Here is a 20963-nt window from a genome sequence, read left to right on the forward strand (position 1 = left end):
ATTCAATAGACTGTGACCCTCTAATGACCCTGTTGGTAACAATCTTGCTTCTGGATTACAAGGTTCCATATTTAAGATCCACTTCAGAACATAAGTACAGCAGTAAGATTGACACTCCAGAGCAGTACTGAGATGTTGGGTGAGATGTTAATCTAAGATCTTGACAACCCTTGTAGTTAGATCCAAAAGAATCATGAGGAAAAATAACAAAGGAGCTCACCTCAGAGCCTTGGTGAATATCATCCCATTAATCAACATCACAGGAAATGAGGATCAAGTCTTTATTATGCTGTTGTTTGCCAAGAAAGAGAAGGCTGAATAGATTTTCTGGGATGGACCTTATGATTATCTTGAAACTAGTTCAAGACTCACTTGAACAGAGCCATGTTTGTGAGTAAACACGCAGACAGCCTTGAAAATCCGATCATCTTACTGCATCAATGAATAAATCTAAGATTTCCATTTCATTTCCAAAGATCTCTTCCAAATGTTAATTATGTCAGATGAAGAAATTTCTCTTGCCATCAATTGACCTCTCCTTAGGTTGAGCCTACATCCCTGTTGCTGGGACACAATCCTGTCATCTTCTCACTTAGGAATACTGTGGAAGAATCTTCACCATTGAGATGCCAGCAGTTTAAGAAACACAGAAGCTGGAAGCAGGAGGAGACCATTCAGCCCTTCATGCCTGTTCTGCCATTCAACATGATCATGGCTGATTCCTCCATCTCAATGCTATAGTCCCTCTTTCTGTCCATTCCCCTTTGATGTGTTTAATTTCTAAAGATTTATTAAACTCATTCTTGAATATATTCAACTAGCTGGACTCCATGAAATTCCATGGTAGTGAATTCCATAGGTTGCCCAGCCTTGAGATTTTTTAATCTCATCTCAATCTTAAGTGTATCCAGTTATAGACTGTCCAACCAGGAGCAATTTCCTCCCTGCAACTAGCCCATCCAGCCCAGTTGGAATTTTATCCATTTCAACCACAGCCCCTCTCATTCTTCCAAACTCTAGTGAGTACAGACTCAGTCCAACCAATCATGTCTCATATGACAGCCTTTGCTACACTCCTTCTAAGGCACACGCAGCCCCTCGGAGAGAGTGACACCAAACCACACACGATACTCCAGCAGCAGTCTTACCAATGACCCAGCAGTAAGCCGTCCCTACTTCTGATCTCATATCCTTTTGTAATGAAGGCTAACATAGAGAGAAATTAGATCCCCAACAAATCTTCAAGTGCAAAGGGGCAACATGTACAACACATTTTGCTTCATTTACAATGACACCCTCATTTACAAATGTACAAAGATAGATGGACATGGATAATCAAACTGCATACTGACCCTATCGATTTAAATAACTAATATAAAAGGAACTCTGATTCACCTTAATTCTAAATAGCTCTACACATATGTTAAGGAAAACATTAATCGACCCCCAAAATGTTATTAACTCTTTGGCCTCCAAACAAAATAATGCTGGTCATTTTTGAATCAAGAAAAGGAGTTTTGCTGGCTTAGAGTTCTCAGTCCGAATGGATGAGGAGTGCCTTGCAAACTCTGTCTTGGCAAAATCCTAAATATGCCAGAAGATTCCACTCATCATTTTCCCTCAGCTCTGTCATTCTCCCCCTGATGTTAGAAGGTCATATTCCTTCTTCTGGAGGTGCACAGATGGTACAAGAGATGGAAGGGATGAGGGAATTATAAATGCGTCTATGCTAACTAGGCACGACATCAGTCAAGGAGCAAAACACAGGCTGCACACTGAGCCCTTTCTCAGTTGCTCAAAGGCATTGCTGGGAGAGTCATCTTTTATCATGCTGCTGCTTTCTTCATTGTCAGAGATCATAATGCATCATAATGCTAGAATGTCGCTGAGCCAGCATCCTTTTCATCCTCAGAGAATGCAAAATGGATCATAGAATCCCTACCATGTAGAATCAGGCCATTCAGCCCTCTAAAGAGAATCCCACCCAGACCCATCTGCTTTCTTAACCTTATAATTCTGCATTTCCCATGGCTAATTCCCCTAGCCTGCATATCCCTGGATAATATGGGTAATTTCGCGTGGCCAATCCACCTCATCTACACATCTTTGGACTGTGGGAAGAAACTGGAGCCATGTTATGTTGGCCCATTACAAACAATCAGGGTGCATTCAGGAACTGCACTCCGGTCATTCAGTGGTCTGGTTGGTCATCAGTTTAGATCGCCCATTGACAACAGCCAATGTCAGTCCTGGGGGAAGGTCTGCTGAATGAAAGCCAAAGGGGTTTGTCAGGGGACACTGCTGAGTAAGGGAAGTTCAGGATCTCAATTCTAGGGATTGGAAACAATGTGTTGGGATACACAGAGGAGAAAGTGGTTGATGCAGGTGCAATAACAACATTGAAAAAAGCATTTGGATAGGTACATTGGGAAAGGTTTAGAGCAATATGGAAAGGATAAGGGAGTGAAAGAGAGTAATATGACAGATAAGGAGGAAGATAGTAGCGCATCAGAGGGTATGGGATACTCAGGGCATGAGGGTGGGTGATGTTATTAACTGTCACTACCCCTCCCTGATGTGCCACCTAACCTTAACACACTGTACTCTGCAAGCAAGCAAAGAGGGATGTGATAGATTTTGAAGAGCTGGGAGAGAGGCAGCTGCCTTTTGAGGAGGAAAATGATGATATTGAGCAAGAAGAACATGATATTCTGCCGGATGGTGCGGAGCAGTGATGGGCACAACAAGCCAGACAGACAGGACTCAATCAACAGTCGGTCCCACTGTATAAGAGTCAGGCGCAGTGATCCCCCATTGACTGTAAATCTGTTGGGGTGCTTGTAAGGCAAGCAACTGATCATTTTCCAGGGCAATTTCTGTCTGTTTGTGTTTTCTCACTTTTGCTGTTGCCAAATGAAAGTGAGTGTTTTGAATTGTTTGAAGGCTTTCCAGTATGTGATGGTCCCACAATGAGTACACATGAGAGAACAAAAGGCTACTCTGGGCACTGGGAGAGGAGTAGCACTGACTCAGACAATGTTCTAAGTTGGGATGAGGCTAGAGATGGGTAAGCCATAGAATCATATCATAGATTCCCCGCAGTGAGGAAGCAAGCCATTCGGCCCACTGAGTCTGTACCGAACCTCTGACCCCATACGCATCCCCTGCACAATTCCTGTAACCCTGTATTTCCCATGGCTGACTCACATTGCCTGCCCATCTCTTGACATGGGGAAGTGATGGCCTAAAGTGATGGACTGTTAATCCAGAGACCCAGATATTGTTCTGGGGACCCAGGTTCAAATCCCTGCAGCATCGGGGTGCAGCAGATGGTGGGAGTTGAATTCAATAAAATATCTGGAATTAAGAATCTGATGATGACCATGAATCCACTGGTGATTGTTGGAAAAACCCATCTGGTTCACTAATGCCCTTTAGGGAAGGAAACTGCCATCCTCACCTGGTGTGGCCTACATGTGACTCCAGACCCACAGCAAGGTGGTTGACTCTTAAACTGCCCTCTGGACAATTAGGGATGGACAATAAATGCTGCCTAGTAGTGACACCCTCATCCTGTGAATGAACAAAGGAAAAAAACACAATGGGGTGATTTAGCATGGCCGATCCACCTAACCTGTATATCCTTGGACTGTGGGAAGAAACTGAAGCACCCGGAGGAAATCCACGCAGACAGGGGAGAACGTGCAAACTCCACACAGGCAGGCGCCTGAGGGTGGAATCGAACCATGGTGCTGTAAGGCAGCAGTGCCACCAAGCCACCATACCACCCCTTTTTAATGTTGTTTTTCCTCTGAGCAGAATTTAGAATTTGTTTGGAATTTGATTCAGAGGCCTCTTGGAGATTTTTCATTAATATTAACATGAAGAGAAGATATGATACTGAATTACAGCATCCCTTAGGTAAACAGGTAATCACTGCAGATTCACCACAAGCAGATGGTTGCTACACATATACAGTGAATGACTTCTCCTGTACATAGAATAATGCATCTTCTAAAGTGAATGATTCAATCATTTAACTTCAAAAAGAAGCTGTATGATCAAGAATATGAGGGGCTTGATTTGTAAACAGCAAGATTTAATGAATTGTCACCCATTCCACCTATCTGCCTTGAGAAGAAATGGTTTGTGGTAACTCTCCCACGATGTGCAGAGTGAAGGAAAACTCTAGACTGACAATGCTGGACCAGATTCACAGCTGGGCATTAAAGAGGCCAAGGGCATTAGGGATCCCAAGTTGTCCCAACATTGGCAGAATTTAGAATCATTCAGTAAACCAGCATGAAAACAGGCACTTTGGCCCAAACTGGTTCCATGTTGACCATGGTGCCCACTCAGCTAGTTCCAATTGCCCGCATTTGGTCCATGTCCCTCTAAACCCTTCCCATCCTATCCAAATACTTTTAAAAATGTTATTATTGTACCTGCCTAAACCAGTTTCTCTGGCAGCCCATTGCATACACAGACTACTCTGTGAAGAAATCGGCCCTCTTAAATCTTTCCTCTCACCTTAAACCTGCACCCTCGAGTTTTCAATTCCCTATGCCTGGGAAAAAGACTATATGCATTCATCCTATCTTTGCCTCTCATGATTTATACAACTCAATAAGGTCAGCCAATTTCTCCTACAACACAAGGAATAAAGTCCTATCCTGGCCAATCTCTTCCTATAAACTCAAGCCTACTAGTCCTGGCAACATCTTCATAAATCTTTTGTACATTTTCCAGCTTGACTGTGTCTTTCCTAACAACAAGGTGACCAAAATTGTACACAATACTCCAAGTCCGGCCTCACCAATGACTAACATATTGGCACAACTCCTATATTTAATCCTCAACTGATGAAGGCCACCCTGTCTACCTGTGACACCACTTTCAATGAACTATGTGCTTGTACTCCTAGGTCCCTCTGTTCCACAGCACTCCTCAGGACCTTACCATTTACTGTGTAGGTCCTACCTTGGGTTTGACTTTCCAAACGGCAACACTTTACACTTCTGTACTCAACTTCATTTGCCAATCCTCAGCCACTCCCCCATCTGAGCAAGATCCCTTTGTAATTTTTGATACCTTTCTTTGCTATCAATGATACCTCCTAATTTAGTATCTTCCTCAAACTTATTAATCATGCTTTCTGCATTCACATCCAGAACATTTGTGTAAAAAACAAATAACAAAGGTCCCAGCACTGGCCCCTGTGGCACACCACTAGTTACAGGCTTCCAGTCTGAAAGACAACCTTCAACCATCACCCTCTACTTCCTACCATTGAGACAGTTTTGAACTCAATTAGCTGGCTCTCCCTGGTTCCCATGTGACCTAACTTTCATGACTAGCATGCCGTGTGGGACTTTGTCAAAGGCTTTACTAAAAGTCCATACAGACAAACACCCACTGCCCTACCCTCAACTATCCTCTTGGCTATCTCTTCCAAAACTCTAAGAGATTTGTCAGACATTACTTCCTGTGCACAAATCCATGCTGACGATCCCTAATCAGACCTTGACTATCCAAATGTTGGTTGATTCAGTCCTTCAGTATTGTCTCCAACAACTAGCCTACCACTGCTGTCAGGCTCACTGGCCTATAGCTTCCTGCCTTGTCTTTGCTACATAATTTTTTGAACAATGGGACAACATTAGCCACCCCCCAGGCTTCCGGAACTTCACCAGTGGCTAAAGATGAAGCAAAAATCTCTGCAATTGCTTCCGAAGCCTCCCACAGCATCGGAGGGTGGACTTGACCAGACCCAGGGGATTTATCCACCTTAATGCGTTTTAAGCTGCAAGCACCTCATCTCTCATATTGTGTATGTGATCCAAAACATCTCCACTTGTTTCCCTAGCACCCATGATTCTCTCCTCAGTAAACACTGCATGCTGATCTTTAAGGGGACCTACTCTCTCCCTAGACATCCTTTTGCACTTAGAGATATAGAACTCCTTGGGATTTTCTTGAACTTTATCTGCCAGATCCCCCTCAATACCCTCTTTTTGCTCTTCTGATTTCCCTCTTAAATGCACCCGTACTTTTTTTATAGTCATCTAGGGATTCACTTGAGTCCGATAACCACCTTAGTTTTCCTGACCAGAGCTTCAATATCCCTCACCTGCCAGGGATCCCTAAACCTTCCAGCTTTTACCTTCACCCAAACAGGGGTATATTGGCCCTGGACTCTTGATATCACACTTTTAAAAGCCTCCCATTTGCGTAGTCATTCATTTCCCTTCAAACAGACTCTCCCAGTTCACCTCTGCTGGATCCTGCCTAATGGCCCCAAAATTGGCCCTGTTCCAGTTTGGCACCATACTGACCTGTCCTATCTTTCTCCATAACCACATTAAAAGCAAGAAAGCTATGGTCAATGGACCCAAAAGTGCTCTCTGATGGGCATTTCAATCACTTGCCCGACCTCATTTCCTAAGAGGAGGTTCAGTGTTACACCCTCCCAAGTAGGGCGCCCTACGTATTGATTTAGGGAACTTAGACACATTTGACAAATTCTACCCCATCCAGTCCTTTTACATCCTGTGTGTCCTGGTCAGTACAGGGGAAATTAAAATCTCCAACCAATACTTCTGATATTCCTACAGGTATCTACAATCTCCGTACACATCTGCTCCTCCAGTACCCACCGGCTGTTTGGGGGTGTATAATACAGTCCCAGAGAGGCCATCCCCTTCCTCTTTCTAGGCTCCAACCATATGGCCTCATTTGATATCCCCTTAAGAATATCCTCTCTAAGAACTCTCTATGTTGTCCCTTATCAAAAGGTCAACTCCCCCTCCTCGCTGATTTGTACCATCAGCCTGTAGCTTCTATATCCTGGAGCATTGAGCTGCCGTTCCTGCTCTTCTCTCAGCCTTGTTTCTGTTATGGCTATAATATCCCAGTCCCCAGAGCCAACCTATGCTCCGAGTTTATCTGCCTTACCACTCAGGCCTTGTGCATTGAAATAAATGCACCCTAAATCAGAAGTCTTTGCCTCCCTTTACTGTGCCCCTGGCTATCCTGAAGAGTAAACTTGCTGTTGATGGCTAATGTATTTTCCCCTGACTTCTCGATGGCCCATCTCTTATTCAGAGGCCTACCCACCCCGCCAAACGAGTCTACACTCCCCTGGCTAACACTAGCAAATCTCCACACGAGGATATTGAATCCCCTCCAGTTCAAGTGCAACCCATCCCTCTTGTGCAGGTCACCTATAACCCAGAATAGATCCCAGTGATCCAAGAATGGAATTCTCTGTCCCCTACACCAGCTCCTCAGCCACGCATTCATCTGGCCTATCTTTCTCTTTCTACCCTGATTGGCATGTGACACTGGGACTAACCCAGAGATCACTACCCTTGCGGTCCTGTTTTTTTAACTTCTTACCTAACTCCCTATAATCATTTCACAGGACCCCATCCCCACAATGACGTCTGGCTGTTCACCCTCTCCCTTCAGAACGTTCTGCAACTGCTCAGAGAAACTCTTGACCCTGACGCCCAGGAACCCACAAACCATGTTGGTGTCTCTTCTGCAGCTAGAGAATCTCCTGTCTGTCCTCCTCACAAGTGAGTCTCCGGTTAGTATTGCTCAGTCTGAATGCACCCTTTCCCTCCGAGCCTCAGAGCTGGTCACAGCGCGACTGACCTGACTGCTGCTACTCGACCCTGAAAGGTCATTTCCCCCCGAACAGTATCCAAAAGAGTTTACCTGTTATTGAGGGGAATGGCCACAGGGGAACCCTCTGCACTATCTACCTTCTCCCTCTTCCTATTCTTGTGGTTACCCAGTTACCTGCAGCCTGCACTTTTGGAATGACCACTTCACTCTCGCTCTTGTCAGTGATGTTCTCTGATGATCCCGAGTGCATCCAGCTCCAGCTCCCATTCCCTAACGTGGTCTGTCAGGAGATGCAGCCAGGTGCACAGGTGGAACCACCGCAGAAACTGGGAATCTCTGATCTCCCACATCCATAAGAGGTGCATGCCACTGCTCTAACTGCCATCCCTACTGCCTTCTGTCTAGACAGAAAGAAAGTTGAGTAATGAGCCCTAACCTGCTCTTACCTGTACCCCTGCTCAGTCTCCTCTCACTGAATCCTCTTGAGCAAAACCCTCAGCAGTTCCACTCTTAACACTGGCCCATTCTCTTAATAGCTGCTGCCCTGTACTCCTCTACCTTGTCAGTCATCTTCCTCGTAAAGCCCCCTTTTTTTGGGGTCAGAGAAGAAGGGAGGGTGGGAAACACCAATGTCCTTCTGCCCAGATGGTTCTGCCAACTTCTGCCTAACTTCAGTGGGTGAGAACAGTGGAAGGGTTGGTCGGTGGACTGTCACCATCGACCTGCAGTGCAGGTAATGAGGCGACTCTGGGAAGATAGTGAGAAAACGCACTACAAATTAACTAAGAATGACACTCAGCTGGTTTCTTACAAGATTCAACCTAAGAATACCTCCACTTCACTCATTTGCCCATGAGGTTTGTTCAAGAAACAGTTCTTTAAGTTGGAATAGACAATTGCAGAATGAAGGAAAGGAGGGATTAATCTAAATTAAGGTAAAACAAAAAACTGCACATGCTGGAAATCTGAAATAAAAAAAATGGAAATTGCTGAAGAAACTCAGCATCTGTGGAAAGGAAACAGAGTTAACACTTCGGGTCCAAGGACCCTCTTCATAAATTCTTCAGAGAAGTTGATCATTGCCAGCATTGATGTGGGAGCAGTAATTGAATTATGTCATATATTACACATGTGAAGGACAAGATGTGTGGGCCATGTTTCCCTTGAAGCCTGTCTTTTATTTGCCAGTAATCCACTTAATTACATACCATTCGATCAATACCACCAAGGCACATTACAGCAATAGCTTACACTCTATAGATCGCAGCAGGATATGTTTATTACATAATGGCTAAAGTGATCCCAAAACTCCAATTTATGGACTTTCAAGTGTTATTTGTTTTCACATCACTATGAGCATATGAATAGAAATGGAATTCCCACGGATCTCAAAGTGGGTTAGACCATCATCCTTTAATTGAAGGGACCCAAGTAATGGGCACAGGAGTTTGGTTGCCTTCAACAATGGTTGACAATGCTTTTTAGGACCAAACACCAAATTAGACATCTTACAGTGTTAGAAATTATTCATTCTTGGGTATGACTCCATACAAAGTAGCCCATCACACCCAGCAAATCAGCCTCAGATTTTGCAGACTTAGAGTTGGCAGACGCCAAAAACTGAGAGATGTTCATATAAAATGAGATAATCTCCTGTCCCCGAAATGTAACAAGTCTTCTTCAGCCTTTATCAGGCCAGTGGACGTGCCTTATCAGAGGATTTAGTTACAAATGATTAAAATACTTATGGATGTGAGTTTGCTCGCTGAGCTGGAAAGTTAGTTTTCAGACGTTTCGTCACCATTCTAGGTATCATTATCAGTGAGCCTCCAGTGAAGCGCTGGTGTTATGTCCCGCTTTCTATTTATCTGTTTAGGTTTCTTTGGGTTGGTGATGTCATTTCCTGCATTGGTGATGTCATTTTCTATTCTTTTTCTCAGAGGATGGTAGATCGGCTCCAAATCAATGTGTTTGTTGATGGAGTTCTGGTTGAAATGCCATGCTTCTAGGAATTCTCGTGTGTCTGTTTGGCTTGTCCGAGGATGGATGTGTTGTCCCAAAGTGGTGTCCCTCCTCATGTGTACGTAAGGATACGAGTGATAGTGGGTCATGTTGTTTTGTGGCTAGTTGATGTTCATGTATCCTGGTGGCTAGCTTTCTGCCAGTTTGTCCAATGTAGTGTTTGTCACAGTTCTTGCAAGGTATTTTGTAGATGACGTTCGTTTTGCTTGTTGTCTGTATAGGGTCTTAAGTTCATTAGCTGCTGTTGAAACCAGATGGATCCAACACACCACGCTTCTACGGATTGCCAAAAATTCACAAACCAGGAGCACCCCTCAGACCCATAGTCTCGCTACCTGGAACACCAACCTCCAGATTAGCCAAGGAACTACACCAAAGACGAAAACACCTAGTAGAAGACTCCCACCACTCCATTTGCTCCACCCAAGAATTCCTGAACACCAAAGACACCAAGATAGAAGAGGATGAAATAAGGTCTCCTTTGACGTAACAGCCCTGTTCACATCCATCAACATCAACCTGGCCAAAGAAACACTGACGACACTATTAGAAGAACCGAAGACACATCCACCAGACACCACCAACCTCATCAGCGAGGACAACATCATCAAGCTAGTGGACCTATGCCTTACCACCCACTTCACTTTCAATAACAAAACCTACAGACAAACCAACGGTACACCCGTGGGATCTCCGATATCAGGGTTCTTAGCAGAGGCAGTAATGCAGAGACTCGAACAAACAGCTCTGCCAATCATCCAACCCAAACTTTGGGTCCGCTACGTGGACAACACCTTTGACATCACTAAACAAAACAAATTAGAGGAAACCTTCAAGACCATCAATAATACCCTTTACACATGAGGGGTCCATGACACTGATCCTGCTCCCTCACAGCTTGCTCTCAGAGAGAACAGAACCTCTGACACCTTCCTGTTCTTATTTATCAACCAGGCCTCCCTGATTGGACCAGATTAACAGCCTTGATCAGGGAATTTTTAATCTAAGAGGCCCACTTGGCTGGCCTCGATACAATCGCAACAGTGTACAGGCTTTTAGTTTCTAAGAGTAACAGGGTGGGGCCATTTTTGCTTTGGAGCAACTGAATCCTGCTGATGTTTGCATCTTTAGGATAATTTCCATTCCTTTCGTCACTCAATCATCTACAAACAGCCTCAGTAATAACCGCTGTCAATATCCACATCTAGATTTGACCATCCCAATGCCCATTTACCACCAACTTCCTCAAGCCCAACTCTCACTTCCAAAAGGCACTATTTTCTTACTTTGGCCATTTGGTGTAATCTCTGCAAAAGCTTCAACCATTTTCTTCACCATTGGCTCAATTCTGCTAATTCTCAAATCTAATTCAAATCCACTTGCTCCCATGTCCCAGTAACTGGACTCATGCTCACTCTCTTACCCAAGGAGGGTTACTTCAAACTGGGGCAACAAAAGCAATACTTCCTATGAGGTGCTTCACAATATCTTTTAAGAGAGGTCTGAACATACTAGTTAGGGGGAGATTGTTTCCATTCATGAAAAGATAACAGACAAGAAGGCACAGAATTAAAGTAATTGGCAAATGAAGGAAATGCAAAATGAGGAGAGAGTTGCAGACTGAGTGTTTCCAGTCTAGTTCCTCTACCTCAGTGTTGGAGAAAGGGGAAATGGAAACATCCAAAAGGGAGTTTGGTTGTGACCAGAAAAGGAAGAATGTGCGGGGTTATGGGGAGAATGGCATTACGAACATGGCCTGGTTGGGGACCAGATGTAGACAGGACAGGCCGAGCTATCTCCATCTGCGCTATCACCTTGTGAACTCAAATCTGATCCACAACACCCACTGAGTTGCACAGAAACTGGACGGTAAAAACATATTGCAATGGTCAATGCCCATGTCGCGCAAAGTGAGGAGAATGGTTTCGGTATTACCTCATCGAGCTGGCTGGATCGGTGATTCCGATTGCGACTGACACTCTGCACATACCAGGGCAAAGGCTGGTACACCCGATAGCGTACAGGCTCCTCCCTGAACATCTCAGCCCCAAACTTCCAGGCATGACACAGCAGTTCCAGAGCATTACATCGAAAAGAAAAATGATGTTAAGAAAACAGAAATATAGGAGGCAGGGATAATAACTTCCTTGTTACATCCATAACTTTAGTGTTAACTACCAAATCGTGACAATCTACAAAGTTAGTTAATTCCAGCCCATGTGATTATGCATACATTGGTTGTCAAGCAAATCTCAACTACGTAATTTTCCAGTTTTTCAGACTTAGTTGGGAAAAGAAAGTCAATAATAGAATCTTCCTTTGAGAGCTGATGTTAAATAAGCATATGCTGTTTTGAATAACTTAATTGTTGGCATGTTTTTGGGCTTCGTTGCATCTTCATTGTTGACAATAGAAAACACGCCAGTCAGTCATTGTCACCACATTATCCAGCCAGTTACTGGTTGAAGCCAGAATTCATCTGCCCAATTATTTCAGGAAAAAAGATAGAGCACCACAGGAAGGAGAGAGAATTAGCAGCACACACAATCACAGAGAAGCCCAAAGGAAAGGATGAGACCAAAATTGTAGAAAAAAAATGAAAGTAATGTAAAAACCATGCTCAATTCATAGAATTGAGCAGTACAAAGAGGCCTTTCAGCTCATTGAGTCTTTACTGTCAAAAACATACACTACCAACCACATTCATCCTACTTTCCCACACTAGGTCCGTAGCCTTAAATATTATGACCTTTCAAGAGTTCATCCAAGTACTGTTAAAGGTTGTGAGGTTTACTGTCATAACTTTCCTCTGAGGATGCATTCCAGGCCACCACTACCCTCTGAGTACAAAGATCTTTCTCTAATCCCCTCTGAACCTCCAACTGTTCACTTGAAAAGTGTGCACTTCTGTTCTTGACCCTTTGACTAAGGAACAACTGCTTTCTATTCACTGTCTCTATGTGCCTCAATCTTCTCGTACCTCTCCATCAGATTGCACCCCCCACATTCTTCGCTGTAAAGAAAAGAAACCAAGTTTATTCAGCCGCTCCAATGCTGAAATGCTCCATTCTAGGCAACATCTTGGTGAACCTCCTTCACACCTCCTCCAGTACAATCAAATCATTCCTACAACGTGCTGATCAGAACTAACCAAAGTTTTGTACAGCACCAACATAACCTCTCTGCTCTTCTCATCAATGCCTGGACAGGTAAAGGCAAGTATCCATTACACCTCCTTAAATACCCTACTAACCTCTCCAGCCAGAAATCTGTGGACAATCTAATAGAACAGTACAGCACAGTACAGGCCCTTTGGCCCACGATGCTGTGCCAAACTTTTACCCTAAACCTAAGGTCTGTCTATCCTCCACCCCTAGCTTATACTATCATCCATATACCTATGTAATAGCCACTTAAATGCCCCTAGTGATGCTGACCCCACTACCCTCTCTAGCAATGCATTCCACGCCCCTACCACTCTAAGTAAAGAACCTACCTCTGATGTCTCCCCCTATAGCTACTTCTACTCACTTTAAAACTATGCCCCCTCATAATAGCTACCTCCTCCCCAGGAAAAAGTCTCTGGCTATCCACTATCTATACCTCTGATCATTTTGTACATCACTATCAAGTCACCTCTCCTCTGTTGTTCTAAAAAGAACAGCCCTAGCTCTCTCAAGCTTTCCTTGAAAAGCCTTCCCTACATTCCAGGCAAAATCCTAGTAAATCTCCTCTGCACTTTTTCCAACGCTTCCACATCTTTCCTGCAATGAGGTAACCAGAACTGGACACAATACTCCAGATGTGGCTGAACCAGGGTTTTGTATAGCTGGAGCATAACTTTATGGCTCTTGAACTCAATCCTTCTATCAATGAAAGCTAACACACCGTACATGTTCTTCACATCTCTATCCACCTGGGTGGCAGCTTTCAGGGAACTGTGAACATGAACCCCAAGATCTCTCTGCTCCTCCACACTGCCAAGAATCTTTCCGTTAACCCTGTATTCTGCTTTCAAATTTGTCCTTCCAAAATGAATGACCTCACACTTTTCAGGGTTAAACTCCATTTGTCACTTAATATCTCTCTATAACTCTCAGCTTCCTAGTGTCCTGCCATTCATTAAGTGCTCCCATGTCTTGTTACTTCTTCCAAAGTGCATCAACTCATCTTTGTAACAGTTAAATTCCATCTGACACTGATCTGCCCACCTGACCCATCTGTTAATATCCTTCCGTGACCTAACACTTTCCTCTTCAGTGTCATCTTTAAGCGTACTTATCATTGCCCCACATTCTCGATATTATGTATAAATATCGCAAACAATAAAGGACCCAGTGCTGATCTCGATGGTACATCACTGCATGCCAGGTTCCAGTCAGACAGCCTTTCACCATTACCCTCTGTCTCCTTTCACAAAGCCAATTCTGAGACAAAAATAAAAAATGATTGGAAGACTCACTGATGCCGAGTCAGGCATCATCTGTGGAGAGAAACAGAGCTGAATCTGACAATTTTTTGTGCTAAATATCAGTTCCACTGAGTTTTTTGTTTGCACATAAAGTGTCCCTGAAGTAGCCGTTCAATGCTCGTTGACAGTGTGCACTACAATGCAGCTCAGTGTCCTGCAAGTGGGTCAGAGATGTGTCTCAAGGGGTTGGCGAGTAGCAGATGCCAATGCCTGTGATGAGTGGTGGGTGTGTAACTGGTGCCCGTGGATTATGCCCCGAGGAATGTGGAGGCTCGGCAGGTACCTGCTCTGACAGGTAGGGTAGGATCTCCATCTCAGGCAACCAGCTTGTAACTGATGTCCATTTCAAGCCCACCGACTCCCACAGCTACCTAGAATACACCTCCTCCCACCCACCCTCCTGCAAAAATTCCATCCCCTATTCCCAATTCCTCCGCCTCCGCCGCATCTGCTCCCACGATAAGACATTCCACTCCCGCACATCCCAGATGTCCAAGTTCTTTAAGGACCGCAACTTTCCCCCCACGGTGATCGAGAACGCCCTTGACCGCGTCTCCCGCATTTCCCGCGACACATCCCTCACACCCTGCCCCCGCCACAACCGCCCCAAGAGGATCCCCCTCGTTCTCACACACCACCCTACCAACCTCCAGATACAACGCATTATCCTCCGACACTTCCGCCATTTACAATCCGACCCCACCACCCAAGACATTTTGCCATCCCCTCCCCTGTCTGCTTTCCGGAGAGACCACTCTCTCCGTGACTCCCTTGTTCGCTCCACACTGCCCTCCAACCCCACCACACCCGGCACCTTCCCCTGCAACCGCAGGAAATGCTACACTTGTCCCCACACCTCCTCCCTCACCCCCATCCCAGGCCCCAAGATGACATTCCACATTAAGCAGAGGTTCACCTGCACATCTGCCAATGTGGTATACTGCATCCACTGTACCCGGTGCGGCTTCCTCTACATTGGGGAAACCAAGCGGAGGCTTGGGGACCGCTTTGCAGAACACCTCCGCTCAGTTCGCAACAAACAACTGCACCTCCCAGTCGCAAACCATTTCCACTCCCCCTCCCATTCTCTTGATGACATGTCCATCATGGGCCTCCTGCACTGCCACAATGATGCCACCCAAAGGTTGCAGGAACAGCAACTCATATTCCGCCTGGGAACCCTGCAGCCATATGGTATCAATGTGGACTTCACCAGTTTCAAAATCTCCCCTTCCCCTACAGAATCCCTAAACCAGCCCAGTTCATCCCCTCCCCCCACTGCACCACACAACCAGCCCAGCTCTTCCCCCCCACCCACTGCATCCCAAAACCAGTCCAACCTGTCTCTGCCTCCCTAACCGGTTCTTCCTCTCACCCATCCCTTCCTCCCACCCCAAGCCGCACCCCCATCTACCTACTAACCTCATCCCACCTCCTTGACCTGTCCGTCTTCCCTGGACTGACCTATCCCCTCCCTACCTCCCCACCTACACTCTCTCCACCTATCTTCTTTACTCTCCATCTTCGGTCCGCCTCCCCCTCTCTCCCTATTTATTCCAGTTCCCTCCCCCCATCCCCCTCTCTGATGAAGGGTCTAGGCCCGAAACGTCAGCTTTTGTGCTCCTGAGATGCTGCTTGGCCTGCTGTGTTCATCCAGCCTCACATTTTATTATCAGGGTAGGAAGCTGTCTGTTAATGAGGTGAGATGTGCAATTAATTAGGTTGTTAACAAACACTAAATCCCCTTCATGAGCAGCTGCTTATCTTGCCCTCCATGCCTGGAACTTAGTTGAAAGCTGTAGTGTGTTGCTCCCAACGTGAAGATAGACCTGGACAGCTTCTCATTGGATTCTGCCACATTTCCTGTCATAGCCCATGTTGTGCAGGCCCCAGTAACCTTCCACTCAGAGTTAATAGTCACAAAATAAACTGAGACAGGCATGAAACAACAGCAATGGCCAAAAAAAGGAGAGAGAAAGTGAGAGACATGAAAACAAAGTGAAAATATAGAAACAAGAGAAAAATACACAGGCACAGAAAAGCAAGAGAATGACTCGTGGCAAGTCATAAAACCACACAGCACAGGTCCTTGGGTCTCACATGCACCAAGTCATGAGCTCAGATATCGGACACAGTCACACAGACGGAGACGGAGGCACAGACACGCACTCGCAGGCACAGACATATGCGCACGCACACATGCAGACACACACAGATGCTCAAATACACATACGCGGACACAGACACACTCACAAATGGACACACACACGTACACCATATTTCTTCAGAAGAAGAATGAAGCTGTGAATTCAGAAAAGTATCCATGTTCTAAAAATGGCCACTTCTTGAAGATATTTCAGAATCTGTTAAAGGCAGTTCTGAATTTAAAACAATGCAATAGTTTAAGGTAAAATTTTAAAAGCATAAAAGCAAGTTGTGCTCAAGTACATGCAGTGGCTTGTCACTCTCATGATGCTGAGAGAGTTTTGTCAAGTGACAGTAATGCATCAGGCCACACAGGAAGGTCAGGAGGGTCAGAATTTTTATATGGTGCTGCTCAAGCATGCAAGAAATGTTGCCTTTAGAATGGCTAATGGCAGAGCCTGAGAACAGTTTACAGCTGGCACACAGACTGATGAGAAGTGAATGTAGTCTGGAGGATGGGGTGCTGCAGGTTAATGTGTGACTGGGGTGATGTTTCTGGGAGGGCAGCTTGCTCAGAGGGGAGGGATACGCTAGTCACATGTCATTAAAGTGGCTCAACCACAAGCTTCATGTCCAAGAATTGTGTCAGAACACAACCAGATAGGTTGATTATCAACCTGTAAATCCTTCTAGGTTGCCAATGATAGGTGAGAGGAGTGTAAAAATCTTTTGTTCAACCACAAAGATGCGGCAGCTGCAGTGCAATTGCTTGCCTGTTTTAAGACTTCACCTATAAGTTCACGAGCTAACATCTTCCTTGCTCTGAAGGCTATTTTTCACTCTGCAACTCTACACAAAGCGATCAGCAAATTCATTTGGAAAAGGCCATGAATTGGCTGCACGGTTGAATTGAATTCAGCTAGGTAGACCATTTTATCAAAGACCAAAATCCAGTGTTCAGAAATCACACACTTTCTGCTGACATATAATGAGCACAAACATCAGTGAAACAAAAAGTTTGAATGGAATAGACATGAGAGATGAATGAGAGAAGAGGGAAGTATCGAGTCAACAGTCAGATGTGCAAACAAGGAGAAACAAGGTAATAGCTCGTGAATAGGTTTTGTCCAAACCTGTGAAGAACTTAAACAGTGCCGCACAAAGTCATAGAAGGATAATCTGAAGCAGACAGCGACACGGAATTTTGGAATAAAAGTAATTGAGTTCAACCCAAAACAAAAGCTAAGCTTTTGAATGAAATCTGAAATCTGAAATTACTGAAGTTAATGGTTAGGACTCAAGGCGATTGCCCTGGGGAGCATTGTTGAACAAAAAGACCTTGGGGTGCACATGTGTAGTTCCTCAAAAGTGAAGTCGCAGGTGGCCAGGTAGTGAGGAACGCATTCAGTATGCTGGACTTCATTGGTCAGAACATTTGAGATTAAGAGTTGGGATGTCACGTTGCGATGTGAAGAACATTGGTGAGGCCACCTTTAGAGTAATGCACACAGTTTTGATCACCCTGCTATAGATAGGATGTTGTTAAACTTGAGAGGGTGTTGAAAAGATTTACAAGGATGTTGCCAGGACCAAAGAGTTTCAGTTAAAGGGAGAGGCTGAATAGACTGGGACTATTTCCCTTGGAGCATCAAAGGCTGAGGGTTGACCTTATAGACATTTATAAAATCGTGAGGGGCACAGATACAGTGAATAGCCAATCTTTTTTCCCTAAAGTAGGGGAGTCCAAAACCAGAGGGCACAGGTGTGAGGAAAAGGATTAAGAAGGACCTAAGGAGTAACTTTTTCCACACAGAGGGTGGTGTGTATATGGAATGAGCTGCCAAAGGAAGTGGTGGAGGCTGGTACAATGACAGTGTTAAAAGGCATCTGGATGGGAAGGGTTTAGAGTGATATGGGCCAAATGCTGGTAAATGGATTAGGTCAGATTGGGATATCTGCATAGACAAGTTGGGTTGGGGGGCCTATTCCCTTGCTTTTGGAGTCTATGGCTGCAGCAAAAGATAACAGCGTTCCTAGTTTTCTTTGGATTTCTTTCAAGCAGTGCCAGAGGCCGAAGATAGACAACAAAAATACACTGAAAGGTACATTTTCTTCTTTGACTACAATTCCTGAGAAATGGAGCTTTTGAAGGGACAGGAGAAAGAGGACAGAGAGGTCAGCACTGACCTATGAAAAGGTTTACAGTTCAGTTCAGATTGGCTGGAAGAATTGTTGGGTGATGTGTGAAAAGTTTAGGCCAAATAAATCTAATACAATGGAACACGGAATATGAATGATTAAGGACAAGGTGTGTTCAGTGTAACAGCTGGAAAAGTAACATTGGATTTCGGATCCTGAGAGGATTTATTGCCATGGGGCATTTTCAGCTCATGTCCAGATCTTTTGGAGACTATTTAATTGATTGCCATTAGTCAACAACTTAACTAAAACAGCAATTTCACAAAATGTAGAAGTTGTAAACTGCGAGGAGGACATTGTAGAAGCCCAAAAGGACAATGCCACATTGGTAGACTGAGCAGATAGATGGCAGATAAAACTCAATGTGGAATAGTGTGAGGAGATGCACTTTGGCACAAGAACACAGAGGGACAGAATAAACTAAAGCATATTTTTAAAGTTTGTGCAAGAGCAGAGAGACCTAGGTGTAAGAGTATATAGGTCAGAAAAGGTACGGGACAGGTTGAAGAGAGCTATTAGCAAAGTGTAGAATATCCTAGGCTTCATAAATAGGGATGTGGAGTACAAGAGCAGAGAGGTTATCCTGAACTGATAAGACATTGGTTAACCTCAGCTGAAGTATTGTATTCAGTTCCTGGTGCCACACCATAGAAAGATCATGAATGCATTGGTGACAACATGCAAGAAGTTTCTGAGAATGGTTCCAGGGATGAGAAAGTTCAGTTGCGAGGTAAGATTAGAAAGTTTCGGATTGTTTTCCTTGGAGAGTATAAAGCTAGGAGGAGATTTGACAGATGTTTTCAAAATCATGAGGGATCTGAATAGAATGGATACAGAGTCTGTTCTCACTTGTCAACAGATCGAGAAACAGACAATACAGATTGAAGGTGCTTCCAAAAGAAGTGAGTGCACTTTGAGAGAAAAAAAATTTCACGTGGAAATTAATTGAAGATATGGAATGCACTGCCAGGAAATGTGGTGGAGTCAGATTCAACTGAGGTATTGAAGAGGACATTGAATTGTTATTTGGATAGAAGCTGTGTGCAAGATTTTGGGGGAAAAGACAGGATATTGGCACAAAGTTAAAATGCTCAATGAGCCAGTGCAGACATATTGGGCTGAATGGCCTCCATCTGCAATTCATTATTGCTGTACCACAGAAATCTGAACAAGAAGAACCTTGCTTTTTTTTTAACCCAGTAATTCCAGTGAATATTTCACTGGGAAAACAGTATGTTCAGGCCTGATGTTACCAGTGCCCCAATGACTACATGAACATGATTTTGACAGGACTCACTGGGTGGCATTGGGAATATGACAGATCCTAGTGTTGTCTCTGCCTACCTTAGGAGACCTGTGTCACACATTACTGTGACTGAGGTTGGCATGGATAGGGAATCAAACTAGGGCTCTCCTAATCACTACATCTCAGCAAGCAGAGAACATGTGGGGCAGAAAATAGAGGTGTCTTTACAAAAGTAAGCAAAATGAAGTGATCTTTTGAAAATAATCAGATTTATCATCAAGAAGCTGCCATTATCATTAACAGTAATTCATACGGCTCGAGTTTCTGATTTCAAACTCACCTTCCTCATCATCCTGGCCACAAGGAACAGCACTGTCATCAGGGAGCCCAGCATTTCCTACTGCTTCTGTGTGATTTCCTTCCTTCTAAAGTGGTTTTGGTGATTTTCACACAGTCGAGTGTTTCACTGAATGTACATGCAGCCTGGTCAGTGCCAGCAAGATTGCTTAAGACCACTAATGAGCTTAAAGGCCTGATTTAGAGGCTCTCTGTAATCTTTAACTGCTTATCTTGTGTCCTTGTGATCACCCTTGGGCAGTGTTATCACAACTCCATGCTTGAGCAGTTCAAGTTTGTGAGCAAAAGTAACAAATGGCAGCCCTAGTGGTGCATTTCTCATCCGTTATGAGATTTGAGAGAGAAGAGAATGCAACTTAAAGCTGATAGTTTGTTATTAATATGGATTGTGGAGCTAAACTGCTAAAAACAACTCTTCCTTCTTCCATAAGAAGGTGCAGAGCTGGATGAACTCAGCAGGCGAGGCAGCATCAGAAGAGCAGGAAAGCTGACATTTTGGGTCTGGACCCTACTTCTATTTTCTACTTCCATCATTGTTTCTACACCTACCTCACCCTTGACTTTCATACCTCTAAGCTCAACTGCTCAAATTATCCCCCAGCTGTTTTCTTTAAATTAAGAACTCAACTGAACTTAAACTCATCAAATATTCTGCTGTCAGAAACCCCCAGCTCAAACTGTTCACCTGACTGGATAACAGTCCTCTTCTCCCTAATCTTCTCCTGCACCAGCCCTCCTTAAAATCTACCTTGTTGTTCAGCTGCTTGACAGTTAGTTTCCAAAATTCCTTTGTGGCACTTCATTGTCACACATTGCTTTGATAATACTGAGCACAGCCTTGCAGAGTTATTAAGAGTCATGTTAAAGACAATATATAAACATGCCTTTCAA

The 20963-nt window shown here is 44.4% G+C and overlaps 1 long non-coding RNA gene across 1 annotated transcript in view; it reads right to left on the minus strand.

Annotated features, from left to right (window-relative positions):
- Nucleotides 1–20212, minus strand: part of LOC125466877 (uncharacterized) — a 32868-nt gene extending 12656 nt beyond the window's left edge. Inside the window, exons 1-2 of the long non-coding RNA XR_007250522.1 lie at nt 20056–20212; nt 11590–11706 (exon numbers count right to left, since the gene is read on the minus strand). This is a non-coding gene — a long non-coding RNA (uncharacterized LOC125466877). The remainder of the gene's footprint in view (nt 1–11589; nt 11707–20055) is intronic.
- Nucleotides 20213–20963: the final 751 nt, after the last annotated feature.

The sequence above is a fragment of the Stegostoma tigrinum genome, chromosome 32 (assembly GCF_030684315.1).
Source record: "Stegostoma tigrinum isolate sSteTig4 chromosome 32, sSteTig4.hap1, whole genome shotgun sequence".
NCBI classification, from domain to species: domain Eukaryota; kingdom Metazoa; phylum Chordata; class Chondrichthyes; order Orectolobiformes; family Stegostomatidae; genus Stegostoma; species Stegostoma tigrinum.